Below are 15,912 nucleotides of genomic sequence, written 5' to 3'. Positions count from 1 at the left end.
AGTTTTTGTCAGGGGATATTCTATTTTTCCCCATAGGCCTCAATAAGCTCCCAAAAGTCCCTTTGCAGATACTCCAAAAGAAATGTTTCCAACCTGCTGAATAAAAAGAAAGGGTTAACACTAATAGATGAATCCACACATCACAAAGTAGTTTCACAGATAGCATCATTGCACTCTTTATCTGGGGATATTCATTTTTTGCCCATAGGCCTCAACGGCCTCACAAATGTCCCTTTGCAGATTCTCCAAAAAGAGTGTTTCCAACCCACTGAATCAAAAGAAAGTTTTAACACTGGGAGATGAATCCGCACATCACAAAAGTTTCACCAATAGCTTCTTTCTAGTTTTTATCTGGGGATATCCAATTTTTTTCCCCATAGGCCTCAATAAGCTCCCAACTGTTCCTTTGAAGTTTCTCCAAAAAGAGTGTTTCCAAACTGCTGAATCAGCAGTTCTGTGAGATGAATTTACGTGTAACAAAGCCATTTCACAGATAGATTCTTTCTAGTTTTTATCTGGGGATATTTTGTTGTTCCACATGAGAATTAATGGCCTCCCAAATGTCCCTTGACAGATTCTCCAAAAAGACTGCTTCCAACTTGTTGAAGCAAAAGAAAGGGTTAACTTTGCAGAATTAATCAACACATCACAAAGCAGTTTCATATATAGCTTCTTTCTAGTTTTTCTCTGGTGATACTCAGTTTTTCCAGTAGGCCCCAATGGGCTCCCAAATTTCCATTCACAGATCCTACAAGAAGAATGTTTCCAACCTGCTGATTCATAAGAAAGGATTAACTCTGTGAGATGAATCCACACATCAGAAAGCATTTTCACATATAGTTTCTTTCTAGTTTTTATCTGGGGATATTTCATTGTTCCTCGTAATACTCAATGGGTTCCAAAACGTCCCTTCACAGATACTAAAAAAAAGAGTGTTTCCAACCTACTGAATAAAAAGAAAATTTTAACTCTGTGGGATGAATCCACATATCACAAACCAGTTTCACAGATAGCTTTGTTGTAATTTATATTTGGGGATATTCAGTTTTTTGCCATAGGCCTCAATAGGCACCAAAATGACCCTTCATGGATTCTCCAAAAGGAGTGTTTCCAACCTGTTGAATTGAAAGGAAGTTTTAACTCTGTGAGGTGTATACACACATCACAAAACAGTTACACATATAGCTTCTTTCTAGTTTTTATCTGGGGATATTCATTTTTTCTCCATAGGCCTTGAAGGGCTCCAAAATATGCCTTCACAGATTCTCCCAAAAACGTATATTTAAACTGCTGAATCAAAAAAATAAAAATAGAAAAGTTTTAACTCTGGTAGGTATATCCACATATCACAAAGCAGTTTCACAGATAGCTTCTTTCTAGTTTTTCTCAGGAAATATACAGTTTTTCACTAAATGTTTCACTGGGCTCCAAAGTACCTCTTTGCAGATTTTACAAAAAGATTGTTTCCAGCCTGCTGAATCAAAAGAAAGTCTTAATCTATGAGAAAATACCCACATTCCAAACTGGTTTCACAAATGGCCTCTTTCTAGTTTTATCAGGGGATATTCAGTGTTTTACTGTAGGCTTCATTGGGCTTTCAAATGTCTCTTTTCAGTTTTCACAAAAAGACTGTTTCAAACATGCTGAATCAAAAAATAAACTTAATTCTGTGAGATGAATGCACACATCCCAAAGCGGTTTCACAGATAACTTCTTTCTAGTTTTATCAGGGGATATTCTGTTTTTCATTATAGGCTTCACTGTGCTCCCAAATGTCCCTTTGAGGATCCTACAAAAAGACTGTTTCCAACCTGCTGAATCAAAAGAAAGGTTTATCTGTGTAAGATGCATGAACACATCAGAAAGTGGTTTTACAGATAGCTTCCTTTTATTTTTTCTCAGTAAATATACGGTTTTCCACTAGACACTTCCCTGGGATCCAAAATGTACCTTCATGGATTTTACAAAACACTGTTTCCAATCTGTTGAATCCACAGAAAGTTCTAACTCTGTGAGATAAGTGCACACATTGCAAAGCGGTTTCACAGACACCTTCTTTCTAGTTTTCATCTTAAGATATTCAGTTTTTAACTTTGGAACTCAATGGGCTTTCAAACATCACTTCGCAGTTTCTACAAAAAGACTGTTTCCAACCTGATGAATCAAAAGAAAGGTTTAGCTCTGTGAGATGAATGTACGCATAACCAAATGGTTTCACACGTAGCTTCTTTCTAGTTTTCATCTTGGGATATTCAGTTTTTCACTATAGGCCTCAATGGTTTTTCAAATGTCCCTTTGCAGATTCTACGAAAAGACTGTTTCCAACCTGCTGAATCAAAAGCAAGATTTAACTCTCTGTGGTGAACGCACACATTGCCAAGTGGTTTCACAGAAAGTTTCTTTATAGATTTATCTTTGGATATTAAGTTTTTAAATATAGGCCATTAGGCTTTAAAATTTTCCTTCACAGTTTCTACAATAAGACTATTTCCAACCTGCTGAATCAAAAAAAAAAAAAAAAAGAGTTAATTCTATGAGATGAATGTGCACATCACCAAGCAGTTTCACAGATTGCTTCTTTCTAGTTTTTATCTTTGGATATTCAGTTTTTAACTATAGGCCTAAATGGGATTTCAAATGTCCCTTCGCAGAATCTACAGAAATATTTTTTCAACCTGCTAAATCAAAAGAAAGGTGTAACTCTGAGATGAATGCACAAATCGCCTAGCAGTTTCTCAGACAGCTTCTTTCTAGTTTTCATCTTTGGACATTCACTTTTTCACCACAGTCCCCAATGGGTTTTCAAATGTTGCTTCGCAATTTCTACAAAAATCCAGTTTCCAACCTGTTGAATCAAAAGAAAGGTTTAACTCTGTGAAATGAATGCACCATTTGCCAAGGGGTTGCACAGATAGATTCTTTCTAGTTTATATCTTTGAATATTCAATTTTACACTATAAGCCTCAAAGAATTTTCAAATATCCCTTCGCAGATTCTACAAAAAGATAGTTTCCAACGGCTGAATCAAAAGAAAAGTTTAACTCTGTGAGATGAATGCACACATTGCCAAGTGGTTTCACAGATAGCTACTTTCTAGTTTTTATCTTTAGCTATTCAGTTTTTCCCAATGGGCCTCAAAGGGCTTTCAAATGTCCCTTTGCAGATTCTACAAAAAGACTTTTTTCACTTGCTGAATCAAAAGAAAGGTTTAAACCTGTGAGATGAACGCACACATCACCAACCAGTTGCACAGAGAGATTCTTTCTAGTTTTTATCTATGGACATTCAGTTGTTCACTATAGGCTTCAATGGGCTTTCAAATGTCCCTTCACAGATTCTACAAGAAGACTGTTCCCAACCTGTTGAATCAAAAGACTGGTCTAACTCTGTGAGATGAATGCACCCATTGTGAAGCAGCTGCATAGATGGCTTCTTTCAAGTTTTTATCTTTGGGTATTCAGTTTTTCATTATAGTCCTGAATAGACTTTCAAATGTCCCTTTACATATTCTACAAAAGGACAGTTTCCAATATGTTGAATCAAAAGCAAAATTTAACACTGTGAGATGAATGCACCCATCACTAAGCAGTTGTACAGACAGCTTATTTCAAGTGTTTATCTTTGGATATTCCGTTTTTCATTATAGTCCTCAATAAACTTTCAAACGTCCCTTTGCAGATTCTACAAAATGACTGTTTTCAGCCTGTTGAATCAAAAGAAAAGTTTACCTCTGTGAAATGAATGTATACATCGCCAAGCGGATTCACATATGCCTTCTTTCTAGTTTTGATCTTTATTCACTCTTTCACTATAGGCCTCAAGGGGCTTTCAAATGTTCCTTTGCAGGTTCTACAAAAAACTGTTTCCAATCTTCTGAATCAAAAGGAAAGTTTAAGTCTGTGATATGAATGCACAAATCGCTGGAAGGTTTCACGGATACCTTCTATCTAGTTTTTAAATTTGCATATTCAGTTTCTCACTATAGACCTCAATGGTCTTTCAAATAACCCATCGCATATGCTACAAAAAGACTGTTTCCAACCTTCTGAATCAAAAGAAAGGTTTAACTCTGTGAGATGAATGCACACTTCATGAAGTGTTTCACAGATAGCTTCTTTCTAGTTTTTATGTTTGAATATTCAGTTTTTCACTATAGGCCTCAATAGGCTTTCAAATGTCCCTTTGCAGATGCTACAAAAAGACAGTTTCCAACCTACTGAATCAAAATAAAGGTTTAAGTCTCCTAGTTGAATGTACACATCACCAAAACGGTTTCACAGATAGCTTTTTGTACTTTTAAGTTTTCAATATTTATTTTTTCATTATAGGCCTCAATGGTGTTTCAAACATCCCTTCACAGATTCTATGTTTTTAACCTTCTGAATCAGAAGAAAGGTTTAACCTTGTGAGATGTATGCACACATTGCCAATCAATTTCTCAGAAAGCTTATTTCTTGTTTGTATCATTGGATATTCACTATAGGCCTAATAGGCTTTCAAATGTACCTTCGCAGATTCTACGAAAAGACTGTTTCCAACCTGCTGAATCAAAAGAAAGGTTTAACTCTGTGAGAAGAATGTACACATCGAAAAGCAGTTGCACAGATAGCTTCTTTCTAGTCTTTAACTTTTGATTATCAGTTTTTCACTATAGGCCACAATGGGCTTTCAAATGTACATTCGCAGATTCTACTAAAAGATTGTTTCCAACTTGCTGAATGAAAAGAAAGATTTAGCCCTGAGAAATGAAAGCACACATCACCAAGGGGTTTCACAGGTAGCTTCTTTCTAGGTTTTTTTATTTTTATTTTACTTTTTTATATTTTTTTATTATACTTTAAGTTCTAGGGTACATGTGCATGACGTGCAGGTTTGTTACATATGTATACTTGTGCCATGTTGGTGTGCTGCACCCATCAACTCGTCAGTACCCATCAATTCGTCATTTATATCAGGTATAACTCCCAATGCAATCCCTCCCCCTCCCCCCTCCCCATGATAGGTCCCGGTGTGTGATGTTCCCCTTCCCGAGTCCAAGTGATCTCATTGTTCAGTTCCCACCTATGAGTGAGAACATGCGGTGTTTGGTTTTCTGTTCTTGTGACAGTTTGCTAAGAATGATGGTTTCCAGCTGCATCCATGTCCCTACAAAGGACACAAACTCATCCTTTTTTATGGCTGCATAATATTCCATGGTGTATATGTGCCACATTTTCTTAATCCAGTCTGTCACAGATGGACATTTGGGTTGATTCCAAGTGTTTGCTATTGTGAATAGTGCCCCAATAAACATACGTGTTCATGTGTCTTTATAGCAGCATGATTTATAATCCTTTGGGTATATACCCAGTAATGGGATGGCTGGGTCATATGGTACATCTAGTTCTAGATCCTTGAGGAATCGCCATACTGTTTTCCATAATGGTTGAACTAGTTTGCAGTCCCACAAACAGTGTAAAAGTGTTCCTATTTCTCCACATCCTCTCCAGCATCTGCTGTTTCCTGACTTTTTAATGATTGCCATTCTAACTGGTGTGAGATGGTATCTCATTGTGGTTTTAAACTCTGTACATTCACTTTTTCATTACATGCCTCAATGGGCTTTCAAATGTCCCTTCACTGTTTCTACAAAAAGATTGTTTCCAACCTGCTGAATCAAAAGAAAGGTTTAACTCTGAGATGAATGCTTACATCACCAAGTGATTTCACAGATAGCTTCTTTCTAGGTTTCATTTTTGGATGCTCAGTTTTTCACTATAGGTCTCAGTGAGTTTTCAAATGTCCCTTTGCAGATTCTACAAAAGGAGTTTTTCCAACTTGATGAATCAAAACAAAGGTTTAACACTGTGTGAGGAATTCACACATTGCCAAGGAGTTGCACAGATAGCTTCTTTCTAGTTTTTATCTTTGGATATTCAGTTTCTCACTATAGTCCTCAATGGGCTTTCAAATGTCTCTTCACATAGCCTACAAAATACTGTTTCCAACCTGCTGAATCTGCAGAAAGGTTTGTCTGTGAGATTAATGTACACAAAGCTAAGCAATTTCACAGATAGCTTCTTTCTAGTTTTTATCCTTGGATATTCAGTTTTTCATCATAGACCTCAATGGGCTTTCAAATATCCCTTCACAGATTCTACAAAAAGACGTTTCCAAACTGCTGAACCAAGAGAAAGATTTAACTCTGTGAGATGAATACACATATCACCAAGCAATTTCATAGATACCTTCTTTCTAATTTTTAATCTTTGGATATTCAGTTTTTCACTGGAGGGCTCAATGGGCTTTAAAATGTCCCTTTGTAGATTCTACAAAAAGACTGATTCCATCCTGCTCAATCTAAACAAACGTTTAACTCTGTGAGATGAATGCAAACATTACAAAGCAGTTTCACAGAGAGCGTCTTTCCAGTTTTTCATCTTCGGCTATACAGTTTTTCACTATAGTCCTCAAAGTCTTTCAAATGTTTCTTAGGAGTTTCTACAAAAAGTCTGCTTCCAACCTGCTCAATCAAAAGAAAGATTTATCTCTGTGTGATGAATACATCACAAGGCTGTTTCACAGTTTCTTTCTAGTTTTTCTTGGGAGATGTTTTGTTTTTAATAATAGGCTTCACTGGGCTCCCAAATGTCCCTTCACAGATTTTCCAAAAAGACTGTTTCCAACCTGCTGAAAGAAAATAATTGCTTAAGTTGTGACATAAATGTACACAATGCAATACAGTTTCACAGATAGTTTTACTAGTTTTTATCAGGAGATATTATGTTTTTCACTCTAGGCTTCACTGGGCTCCCAAGTATCCCTTCTCAGTTTCTACAAAAAGACTGTTTCAAACCTGCTGAAACAAAAGAAAGTTTTAACTCTGTGAGTTGAATGAACATATTGCAAAGAGGTTTCACAGATAGCTTCTTTCTAGTTTTTTCCTGGGGATATTGACTTTTTCCTTATAGGCCTCAAAGGGCTTACAAATATCAATTTGCAGATTCTACCAAAAAACGCTTTCCTACTTATTGTAATAATAATGAAAGGTTTAGCTCTGTGAGATGAATGCACACATCACAAAGCAGTTTTACATTTAGCTTCTTTCTAGTTTTTATCTGGGAATATTTGTTTTTTCACTATACTGTTCACTGGGATGACAAATGTCCCTCTGTAGATTCTACAAAAAGACGTTTTCAAACCTGCTGAATCAAAAGAAAGGTTTAACTCTGAGATGAATGCAAATATTACAAAGCGATCTCACAGACTGCTTCTTTCTAGTTTTTATCTGGGAATTTTCGGTTTTTCAATATAGGCCTCACTGGGCTCACAAACACCCCTTCGCAGATTCTACAAAAAGACTGTTTCCAACCAGCTGAATAAAAAGAAGGGTTTAACTCTGTGAGATAAATACACACATAAAGCGGTTTCACAGATAGCAGCTTTCTAGTTTTTCTCGGGGGATAGTTTGTTTTTCATGATAGTCTTCATTAGACTCCCAAATGTTCTACACAACTACTACAAAGAGACTGTTTTTAAACAGCTGAATCAAAAGAAAGGTTGAACTCTGTTAGATTAATGCACACATCACAAAGCAGGTTCATAGATAGCTATCTTCTAGTTTCTATCAGGGTATTTTCCGTTTTGCTTCACTGGGCTCCCAAATGCCCTTCGCAAATTCAGAAAAAATCTGTTTCCTACCTGTGAAATCTGAAGAAAGATTTAACTTTTGAGATAAATGAGCACATCTTGAAGTGGCTTCACAGATAGCTACTTTCTAGTTTTTATCTGGGGATAATAGCTTTTTCATTATAGGATTCACTGGGCTTTCAAAAGTCCCTTCTAAGATTCTACAAAAAGACTCTTTCTTACCTGCTGAATCAAGAGAAATGTTTAACTGTGTGAGATGAATGCACACACCACATAGCAGTATCAGAGACAGATTCTTTCTAGTTTTTCTCAGGAAATATTTCATTTTTCACTATAGGCTTCACTGGGCTCCCAAATGTCACTTTGCAGATTATACAAAAAGACTGTTTCCAACCTGCTGAATCAAAACAAATGTTTAACTCTGTGAGATAAACGCACACATGGCAGGGCAGTTTCACAGCTAGCTTCTTTTTATTTTTTATCAGGGGATATTTTGTTTTTCACTATAGGGTTTACAAGCTCCCAAATGTCCCTATGCAGTATCTACAAAAAGACTGTTTCCAATCTGCTGAATTAGAAGAAAGTCATAACCCTGTTAGTTGAATGTACACATTGCAAAACAGATCCACAAATACCTTCTTTCTAGTTTTTATCTGTAAATATTCACTTTTTTTATATGCCTCAAAGGGCTTTCAGATGTCCCTTCACAGATTGTACAGTAAGACAGTTTCCAATCTGCTGAATCAAAAGCAAGGTTTATCTCTGTGAGATGAAGGCACACATCTCATGGCAGTTTTATAGATAACTTCTTTCTAGTTTTTATCATGGGTCGTTCGGATTTTAACTATTGGCTTCAAAGGTTTTCCAATTTCCCTTCACAAATTCTACACAAGGACTGTTTCCTATTTGCTGAATCAAAAGAAGCATTTAAGTATGTGAGTTAAATACACATATTGCAAAGCAGTTTCACAGAGAGATGCTTTCTAGCTTTTCCCAGTGGATATTCGATTTTTTACTACGGGCTTCACTGGGCTACCAAGTGTCCCTTCGTAGATTTTACAGAGAATGGTTTCAAAGTGCTGAATCAAAAGAAATGTTTAACACTGTGAAATGAATGCTCACATTACAAAGCAGTTTTACAGATAGCTTTATTTGCTATTTTTTTTATCAGAGAATATTTGGTTTTTCACTATAGGCTTCACTGCACTCTCAAATGTCTCTCTGCAATTCCTACAAAAATACTGTTTTCAACCTGATGAATCAAAATAAAGGTTGAACTCTGTGAGATGAACGCACAAATCAAAAAGCAGTTTCACAGATAGCTTCCTTCTAGTTTTTATCAGGGTATTTTTAGTTTTTCACTATAGGCTTCACTGGGCTCTCAGTGTCCCTTCACAGATTCTAAAATAGACTGTTTCCAACCTACTGAATCCAAAGAAAGGTTTAACTCTGTGAGTTGAATGCACACATTGCAAAGGGGATTCACAAATAGCTTCTTTCTAATTTTTATGTGGAAATAATGCTTTTTTTCTTTATAGGTCTCAAAGGGCTTTCAGATGTCCCTTCGCAGATTCTACAGAAAGACTGCTTCCAACTGCCTCAACCAAAAGAAAGAGTTATCTCTGTAAGATGAATGCACACATCACAAGGCAGTTTCACAAATAGCTTCTTTCTAGTTTTTATCTGGGGATATTTAGATTTTCACTATAGGCTTCACTGGGCTCCCAAATATTCCTTTGCAGATTTTCCAAAAAGACTGTTGCCAACTTGCTGAATCAAAACAAATATTTAACTAGGTGAGATGAATGAAGACATTGCAATGTGGTTTCACAGATAGCTTTCTTCTAGTTTTCAACAGGGGATATTTGGATTTTCACTATAGGATTCACTGAGTTGCCTAATATTCCTTCACAGTCTCTACAAAAAGACGGTTTCCAACCTGCTGAATCAAAAGAAAGGTTTAACTTGGTAAGATAAATACGTACATCACCGAGTAGTTTTACAAATAGCTTCTTTCTGTGTTTTATCTGAGGATATTCTCATTCCTCTTATAGGACTCTAATGGCTTTCAGATGTCCCTTCGCAGATTCTACAAAAAGACAGCTTTTAACCTTCTGAATCAAACGAAAGGTTTAACTCTGTGAGACGAATGCACACATCAAAAATTGGTTTCACAGATAGCTTCCATCTAGTTTTTATCAGGGTATATTTGCTTTTTTAAACTACAGCCTTCACTGGGCTCCCACATGTCCCTTCGTGGTTTCTACAAAAGTACTGTTTCCAACCTGCTGAATAAAAGAAAAATTTAACTCTGTGAGTTGAATGCACACATCACAAAGCAGTTTCACAGATAGCTTCTTTCTAGGTTTTATCTGGGGATATTTGCTTTTTTCTTATAGGCCTCAAAGGACTTTATAAATGTTCCTTCCCAGTTTCTACAAAAAGACTGTTACAACCTGCTGAATAAAAATAAATGTTTAACTCTGTGGGATAAATGCACATGTCCTGAAGCTATTTCATGGATAGCTTCTTTCTAGTTTTTATCTGTGAATATTCACTTTTTTTATAGGCCTCAAATGGCTTTCAGATGTCCCTTCACAGATTCTACAGAAAGACTGCTTCCAACTTGCTGAATCAAAAAAAAAAAAAAACTCTTGAGATGAATACACGCATCATAAAGCAGTTTCACAAATAGCTTCTTTCCACTTTTTTTTTTTTTTTAAATCACAGGACATTTGGTTTTTCACTATAGGCTTCACTGGGCTTCCAAATGTCCCTTCATAGTTTCTACAAATAGGCTGTTTCCAACCTGCTGAGTGAAAATAAAAATTTAGCTCTGTGAGATGAATGCACACATTGCAAAGCAGTTGCACAGGTAGCTTCTTTCTATTTTTTACATGGGAATATTCAATTTTTCCTTACAGGCCACAAAGGGTTTACAAATGTCCCTTCACAGATTCTGCAAAAATTCTGCTTCCAACCTGCTGAATCAAAAGGTTTAACTGTGAGATAAATGCACACATCATAAAGTGGTTTTACAGGTAGCTTCTTTGCATTTTTATCAGAGGATATCTAGTTTTTCACTACAGGCTTCACTGGGCTCTGAAATGTCCAAATGAAAGGAGATTGTTTCCAAACTACTGAAGCAAAAGAAATGTTTATCCCTGTGAGCGAAATACACATATCACAAAGCAGTTTAACAGATAACCATTTTTAGTTTATATCAGGATGTATTCAGTTTTTCACTGCAGGCTTCACTGGGTTCCCAAAGGTCCCTTTTAGTTTCTACAAACAGACTTTTCCAACCTGCTAAATCAAAAAGGAAATTTAACTCTGTGAGATTAATGCACACATTACAAAGCAGTTTCACAGATAGAGTCTCTCTAGTTTTAATCTGGGTTTATTCACTTTTTTCTTATAGTCTTCAAAGGGCTTTCAAATGTCAGTTCGCAATTTCTACAAAAATACTTTATGCATCCTGCTGAATCAAAATGAATGTTTAAATCTGTGAGATAAATGCACCCATCATAATGTGGTTTAACAGATAGTTTCTTTCTAGTTTTTATCTGGGGATATTCGGTTTGTCAAAACAGGCTTCACTAGGCTCCCAAATGTCCCTTCACACATTTTACAACAAGACTGCTTCCAACCTGCTGAATCAAAAGAAAGGTTTAACTCTGTGAGATGAATGAACACATCACAAAGTGCTTTCACAGATAACTTATTTTCTAGCTTTTATCAGGAGATATTTGGTTTTTCACTATAGACATGGCTGGGCTCCCAAATGTCCCTTTGCAGTACCTACAAAAAGACTGTTTCCAACCTGCTGAAACAACAGACAGGTTAGACGATGTGAGATGAATGCACACATCACAAAGTGGTTTTACAGATAGCTTCTTTCTTGTTTTTATCTGGGGATATTCAATGTTTTTATAGGCCTCAAAGAGCTGTCAGATATCCTTTTGCAGAATCTACAAAAAGACTGTTTCCAACTTGCTGAATCAAAAGACACATTTAACTCTGTGAGATGAATGCAAGCATCACAAAGCGGTTTCACAGATAAATTCTTTCTAGTTTTTATCACATACTTGGTTTTTCACCATACGTTTCACTGGGCTCCCAAATGTCCCACCTCAGATTCTAAAAAAAGACTGTTTCCATCCTGCTGAATCAAAAGAAAAGTTGAAGTCTATACGATAAATGCACACATAGCAAAGTGGTTTAGCAGATAGCTTCTTATATTTTTTATCAGGGGTCATTCACTTTTTCATTGCAGTGTTCACTGGGCTCCCAAATGTGCCTTTACAGATTCTTCAAAAAGATTGTTTCCAACCAGCTGAATAAGAAGAAAGTTTTATCTCTGTGAGGTAAATGCACACATCACAATGCGGTTTCAAAGAGAGCTTTTTTCTACTTTTTATCTGAGGATATTCAGTTTTGCAATATAGGCTTCCATGGGTCCCCAAATGTCCCCTCGCAGATTCTGTAAAAAAACTGTTTACAACCTGCTGAATCAAAAGAAAAGTTGAACTCTGTGAGATAAATGTCCATATTGCAAAGCCGTTTCACAGATAACATCTTTCTGGAATTTATAAAAGGGTATTTGGTTTTTCACTTTAGGATTCACTGGGCTCCAAAATGTCCTTTCTCAGATTCTACAAAAACACTGTTTCCAAAGTTCTGAATCAAAAGGAAGGTTTAACTCTGCGAGTTGGATGCACACATGGCAAAGTGGTTTTACAGATAGCTTCTTTGTAGTTTCTATCTGGGGATATTTGCATTTTCCTAATAGGCCTCAAAGGGCTTTCAAATGTCCCTTTGCAGATTCTACAATAAGGCTGTTCCCAACGTACTGAATCAAATGAAAGATGTAACTCTGTGAGATGAATGCACACATCACAATGCAGTTTAACAGATTGTTTCTTTCTAGCTTTAAACAGTGGATATTCTGTTTTAGACTATAGACTTCACTGAACTCCCAAATGTCCCTTCACAGATTCTGCAAAAAGGGTGTTGCCACCTGCTGAATTGAAAGGAAGGTTTAACTCTGTGAAATGAATGCACACATCGCAAAGAGGTTCACAGATAGCTCTTTCTAGTTTTAATCTGGAAATATTCGCTTTTTCCTCTTAGGCCTTAAAGGGTTTCAGATGTCCCTTCACAGATTCTACAAAAAGACTGTTTCCAACATGCTGACTGAAAAGAAATATTTAAATCTTTGATATGAATGCTCACATCACAAAGTAGTTTCAAAGTTAGATTCTTTCTAGTTTTTTATCACATATTTGGTTTTTCATTATAGGTTTCACTGGGCCCCAAAATGTCCCTTTGCAGATTCTAAATAAAGACTTTTTTCAACCTGCTGAATCAAAATAAAAGTTGAACTCTGTCAGATAAATGCACACATTGCCAAGCAGTTTCACAGATACCTTTTTAAAAGTTTTTATCAGGGGATATTCTGTTTCTCACTATAGCATTCACTGGGGTCACAAATGTCCCTTTGCAGTCCCCTCAAATGACTGTTTCTAACCTGTTGAATCAAAACAAAGTTTTATTTCTGCTAATTGAATGCACACATTGTAAAGCGGTTTCATGGTTAACTTCTTTCTAGTTTTTATCTGGGGATATTCGCTTTTTCCTAATAGGCCACACAGGGCTTTCAAACATCCCTTCACAGATTCTACAATAAGTCTGACCCAACCTGCTGAATCAAAAGAAAGATGTCACTCTGTGAGATAAATGCACACATCACAAAGCGGTTTCACAAACTGCTTCTTTCTAGTTTTTATCAGTCGATTGGGTTTTACACTGTAGGCTTCACTGGGCTCCCAAATGTCCCCTAGCAGATTCTACAAAAAGAGTTTTTCCAACCTCCTGAACCAAAAGAATGGTTTAACTCTGTGAGATAAATGCACACATTGCATAGCTGTGTCACAGATAGCTTCTATCTAGTTGTTATCTGGGGATATTTGCTTTTTCCTTATAGACCTCAAAGGACTTTAAGATGTCCCTTCACAGATTCTACAAAAAGACTGTTTCCAAACTGCTGAATCAAAAGAAAGATCTAACTCTGTGAGATGAATGCACACATCACAAAGCAGTTTAACAGTTTCCTTTTAGCTCTTATCTAGAGATATTCTCTTTTTTTTAAATAGGCCTCCAAGGGCTTTCAATGTCCCTTCCCAGAGTCTACAAAGGAACTGCTTCCAACCTGCTGAATGAAAAGATAGATTTAATTCTGTGAGATGAATGCACACATGAAAAGCAGTTTCACAGATAGACTCTTTCTAGTTTTTGCCAGGGGATATTTGGCTTTTCACTACAGGCTTCACTGGGCTTCCAAATGTCCCTTCACAGATTCCACACAAAGATCGTTTCCAACCAGCTGAATAAAAAGAAAGTTGTAACTCTGTGAGATAAATACACACATTGCAAAGCAGTTTCACAGATAGCTTCATTCTAGTTTTTTTATCTGGGGATATTAGATTTTTTCCTTACAGGCCTTGAAGGGCTTTCTGATATCCCTTCATAGATTCTACAAAAAGATTCTTTCCAACTTGCTAAATCAAAAGACACATTTAACTCCAGGAGATCAATGTACACATTGCAAAGCAGTTTCAAAGATAGCTTTTTCTAGTTTTTCTCAGGGGATATTCCATTTTTCAGTATAGGCTTTAATGGGATCCCAAATGTCCCCTTGCAGATATTACAAAAAGACTGTTCCCAATCTGTTAAATCAAAAGAAAGGTTTCTCTGTCAGACAAATGAACACATCACAAAGCAGTTTCACAGAGAGCTTTTTACTAGCTTTTATATGGGAATATTAAGTTTTTCCTTATAGGACATAATGGTCTCCAAAATATCCCTTCACAGATACTGTATGCAATCTGCTGCATCAAAAAAAAAAAAAAAAAAACCGATTTACTTCTGTGAGATCAATGCCCACGTCACAAAATAGTTTCACAGATAACGTCTTTCTAGTTTTTATCAGTGGATATTCAACTTTCCCCTATAGGCTTCGCTGGGTTCCCAAATGTCCCTTTTCAATTTCTTCAAAAAGACTGTTTCCAACCTGCTGAACCAAAAGAAACATTTAACTCTGTCCGATGAATGCATACATCAGAAAGCATTTTCACAGATAGCTTCTTTCTAGTTTTTACCTGGAAATATTTGCTTTTTCCTTATAGTTCTCAATGGGCTTTCAAATGCCAATTTGCAGCTTCTATGAAAACACTGCTCCAAACTGCTGAATCAGAAGAAAGATTTAACTCTGTGAGATGAATGCATACATCAAAAGCAGTTTCACAGATGTCTTCTTTCTAGTTTTTATCTGGGAATATTTAGCTTTTCAGTTTAGGCTTCACTGTGTTCCCAAATGTTCCTTTGCAGATTTTACAAAGACACCATTTGCAACCTGCTAACTAAAAAGAAATGTTTAACTATGTGAGATAAATGCATACTTCACAATGCTGTCTCACATTTAACTTCTTTGTAGTTTTCACCAGGGGATATACAGTTTTTCACTATAAACTACCAGACTCTCAAATGTCCCTTTGCAGTTTCTACAAAAAAAATTGTTTCCAACTTGCTGAGTCAAAAGAAATCTGGAAAGCTTTAATGCTGTGAAATGAATGCACACATCACAAAGCAGTTTCACAGATAGTTTTTCTCTTGTTTTTATCTAGGAATATTTGTTTTTTCCTTATAGGACTAAAAAAGCTTTCAGATGTCCCTTTGCAGATTCTACAAAAGGAGTTTCCAACCTACTGAATGAAAAACAAGTTTTAACTTTCTGAGATGAACACACTCATGACAAAGCAGTTTCACTGATTGCTTCTTTCTAGTTTTTATCAAGTAATATTCTGTTTTTCATTATAGGCTTCACTGGGCTCCCAAATGTCCCTTCGCACATTTTACGAGAACACTGTTTGCAACCTGCTGAATCAAAAGAAAAGCTTAACTCTGTGAGATAAATGCACACATTCCAAAGCAGTTTCACAGATACCTTATTTCTAGTTTTAATCTAGTTTCACTATAGACTTCACTAGGCTCCCAAATGTCCCTTCGTTGATGTTACAAAAAGACTGTTTCCAACCTGCTGAATCAAAGGAAATGTTAAACTCTATGACATAAATGTGCACATCACAATGAAGTTTCACAGATAACTTTTTTCTAGTTTATATCAGGGCATATTCAGTTTTTCACTATAGGCTTCAGTGGGCACCCAAATGGCCCTTTGTAGTTTCTACAAAAAGTCTGTTTCCAACCTGCTGAATCAAAAGT

Source organism: Trachypithecus francoisi, unplaced genomic scaffold (assembly GCF_009764315.1).
Source record: "Trachypithecus francoisi isolate TF-2019V2 unplaced genomic scaffold, Tfra_2.0 Lachesis_group9, whole genome shotgun sequence".
NCBI classification, from domain to species: domain Eukaryota; kingdom Metazoa; phylum Chordata; class Mammalia; order Primates; family Cercopithecidae; genus Trachypithecus; species Trachypithecus francoisi.
This window is presented reverse-complemented; position numbering follows the sequence as displayed.